Here is a 4,135-nt window from a genome sequence, read left to right as displayed (position 1 = left end):
GCCGTCCTCCAGCCGTCCTCCCCTCTTCAGTTAGCACTCCCCCTCTGCAGGGTACGACCCCGACACACACACAGAAGGGACTGACTCTGTGTGTGTGTGTGTGTGTGTGTGGAGGTGTGGAGGAGGAGTCAGATATGTGTGTGGCGTTACATGTGATCAGAGGAGGTGTACCTTGCTGATTCCACCTGCAGCTCTCAGGTGTTAATGAGTGTTGATTGGACCCATAAACGGTCAGCGGCTGTTTTCACGGTTCAAGTCTGAGCTGTGAACGAGCTGCAGACAACATCAGGGTCTGAATCACAGCGCACTGCTCACTGACACCTGATTGGTCGCTGCTGTCCATCCGATTCATGTGGCGGCCATGTTGCTTGGACGAGTCATTTGGCCCGTGCTCTGTCAGTGTCTTCTAACTTTATTTAAACAGGTCTGTGTGAACAATGCTGTGGCTTTCTGGAAGGTTTCTATAATTAAAGTCAGAGTGATGATTACAGTGAGCAGCTCCTCACCTGTGGAGTCTTTCTTCCTGTTTCAGGTTCACAGTCAGACCTCCTGCAGGGAGCGTCTGCAGCTAACCCTAACCCTCTAAGGCTTAATACTTTCTCTAAGGTAGCTAGCTTCTGTGCTATAGCAGCTTCCTTTGCACTGTTTGAGCTTCCTGTTGCGAGCCACGCTACCAAACAGGAACAGGAATGAGGCTTCACGGTCGTACCGGTCAACTCACTAAAGTTACTGCTATAGCTGTGCAGGTGGATGCTGCTGCTGTCGGTAACTCTGTAAAGGTGTGGGTATTTAATGAAATCAGTGAAGAGACTCCCTCAAACAGCTAGATGCAACAACTGAAATGAGCCTGTAACTCGCAGTGCTGCCTGTAGGGGGCAGGATGTCCCTGTGATTTCCTGTCGTGGTGGTTTATTTGTGTTTACTCAGCAGATTAATGCAGTGCATTTATGTAACAGCTCACTTCACAGCTCAGAGTTTCTGTATCTGTTGAATAAAAGTCAGAAACACTCTGAAATATGTTGCCTGCAGGAAGTTTTCTTCCTCCAGGAGACCCCCCCCCCCCCCCCCCCGTGCGCTCTCTGCCTCCTTTTGTTGACAGCCTCGCTCCCCCTCCCCCTCCCCACAGTGCTGTTTGTTCAGGCCTCCCTCCTCTATCTGATCCTCCTCTCATCTGTTATGTCTCTGCATCTCAGCTCCTAGCAGGCCGAGCGGCGTCTGCGTTTGTTACTGAATCAGATCCGCCTTCAGATCGAGAGCTGCCTCACGTCCCGGCAGGCTCAGACTCGCCTGGAACGAGGTGGTGCTTTTAGAATGTTTTAAAGAGACTCTGAGGCAGCGATCGGCTCTCGGAGGACAAACCTTCACTTCAGGCTTGCTTTGACAAAACTTCCTGTCTGAAATTCAAGGCCTGAAACAGCTCAACACACTTTTCCATATCAAATCTTTATTTTCTTTAACAGATGTGTGCGGGCATCTCTGGAGGCTTTTGTGGGCCTGTTTTCCAGTTTGAAATCTGACCTTTTATTGGTGTGAATAAGCAAAATCTGGTGAGTTCCTGTCGAGGGCCGGGTCAGACAACATACTGGAGAGATCCACATGAAACAGATTATTTTACACGCCTGTCACAATCATAAAATCAGACACAGCTTCAAGGAGCTGCAGCAGCTTCATGCTGAATTTCTGAGTGTTAAAGAAGGTGAAGATGATCCCGAATCAGGTGCAGGTAAAAGCTGCTCTCACCAGTTGTGAACAGCCACATATCCCACACGCTTTTCCCAGAATGCACTTTGTGAAGTTTCCTGCAGTGAAGCAGCTCAAACATCCAGCAGCTGGTTCCTGCTGCTGTGCGCCATTCAGACTGATGGACCATCACACTGATGCTCACAGAGCTGAAGCACGCTGTGTATTGAGTTTATGTGTAAATGTGAGTACCTGCTGGGCTTAGGAAGTTGCGAGGGCTCAAAAATGCTGGAAAAGCAATTAAAAAACACCAAATTTGGAGCGGCTCTGTGTGCTTGGAGGTGAAATATTCACAGTATGAAGGTGTTTTTATGTGGAATGAGCTTCAGGTTTTGCACCGTTCGGGTTACGCTGCTCTAAAAGCTCAGTGGTCGAAGGTCAGGAAAAACTGCCGACCTGGATGATCTGTCATAGCTGCGTCACCTCTGAGGGTGGTGGAAGGTGTCCACGTTTATGACACCCCCTGTCTCCATGCTCATCAGTGTGTACAATCAATAACCAATAACTGCTGTTTGCTGCCTGGAGGAGTGCTTTGCTTCAGCTCAGCTGTAATCGGATCCTGCTGTGATGGTGTCTGGGGGCTAAATGTGAGCGTGTGCCGGCGGTGGGTGGTGGGTGGTGGATTATGGGTAGCGGGGGTGTTGAGGGGTTGATGAGGGTCTAACCTGCTGAATGAAATGCAGCCGGAGCAGCTGAGAGATTCCTCTCTGCTCTAAACAGTGTCGGACCACCTGGCTCACAATGAGGCTGTTTATCCAGGCAGAAGTGTATGTATGTGTGTGTGTGGTGTGGGGGGGGTCAGCCTTGACCCCTCCCTCAACGCACCAGCTGAGGACCTCCCTTTACTGAGTTTACTTCCGCTGTCCTTTTATCCCCTTTTTTGCCTCCTTGTTTCCTTCTTTAACTTCATAATTTCCTATCCTCTCACCTCCTTCCTTAGCTCCTTGGTTCCTGTCCTCACTCTCATTTCCTTTGTCCTAATGGACAGTCTCTGGGTTTATACTGAAAACCTCTGCCTTGCACACACATACCCACTCTCAGGGTGATTGATAACAATATATGTGACCTTTAACCCCAATATACAGCCATTTCAGTCCGAGAACAAACACGGACATGCTCAGGAGGTGTAAGGTTTCACTAAGAACCTCGGTTTGTTTTTAACCCTGTGAGGCTGCAGTTATTATCAGTGACGACCCCTGACCCTGAAGTACAGCTGTAAATACTGTTTGATGTCTATCAGTATGATTTTTGTCCCCTCAGACTTGGGAGAACAATTAAAAAAACTAACAAATGAAATATGGTGAGAGCAAAGTCACAGTCCTCAGTGAGGTGCTCCCACTGAACAGTCTGCCCTGGGATCTGCTCCTCTGAGTGGATCTGCTCCTCTGGGTGGATCTGCTCCTCTGGGTGGATCTGCTCCTCTGGATGGATCTGCTCCTCTGGGTGGATCTGCTCCTCTGAGTGGATCTGCTCCTCTGGGTGGATCTGCTCCTCTGGATGGATCTGTTCTGGAGGGTTAATTCTGGTTTTGGAGAACTGGTCGGGGCCTCAGCGTGTTTCCAGCTCCTTCCTGTCCTGCTGTGATGGTCTCTGAGTGTAAATAATGCAGGCCTCCTCTTCCTCTATCTGAGCCTCGTCTTCTCCTTGTAGCTCGGTCAGCCGCCGCCCGTCTCCGTCCTGCCGGTTATCGAAGCTTTTCAGGACGATTCAAGTTCCTGTTGAGCTGGTTCTTGTGTTGGGTTCAGAAAGACACAAACAGCTGCTGGGACTCAAACCACTGACGTGTTCTGCATTGCTCCCATTGTTCCCATTTCTCCCATTGCCATCATGTCACAGGGGGGTGAGGGGGTGGAGGCATTGCTTGGAGCAGCTGGAAATTGTCCTAATCTTTCTGTCCAGCAAGGATTCGATTATCTGCTGGGCAGCTGCAGCACGTGCATCATGTGATCTGATCTGATGCTTGCTCAGTTTACACCATCTGATGGACACACGCGCGCGCGCACACGTCTCCTCCTGAAAGACATCAGGCGGATGAAAGTTTAATGATCCTGCAGGAGAAAGTGGGACGCTGCAGCGCCGACACAAAGAGAGCAGGATGCCGGTGAAGTGACACATCGAGTCGTCGCGCTCGCGTCGCTTCAGCTGCTGCAGGCAGGCGTGTGCCCTCAGTTCTGTCTGCAGGTGATGCTGCTGCATCCGCACAATGTTTCAGAATCTGTTGACACCAAAAACACTGAGAGATGCAGCCCAGTTTGAACTGTCAACACCCTGAAAGACTGACAGGAAAAACATCCAAACGATAATAAAATCTTTCTCTTTGTTCAGGTCGTCTCTCTGCAGACAGTCTGAGGAGGCATTAATAAATATCACAGAGCTGAACCAACAACGAAAAACG

The sequence above is a fragment of the Archocentrus centrarchus genome, chromosome 15 (assembly GCF_007364275.1).
Source record: "Archocentrus centrarchus isolate MPI-CPG fArcCen1 chromosome 15, fArcCen1, whole genome shotgun sequence".
In the NCBI taxonomy this organism is placed as follows: domain Eukaryota; kingdom Metazoa; phylum Chordata; class Actinopteri; order Cichliformes; family Cichlidae; genus Archocentrus; species Archocentrus centrarchus.
This window is presented reverse-complemented; position numbering follows the sequence as displayed.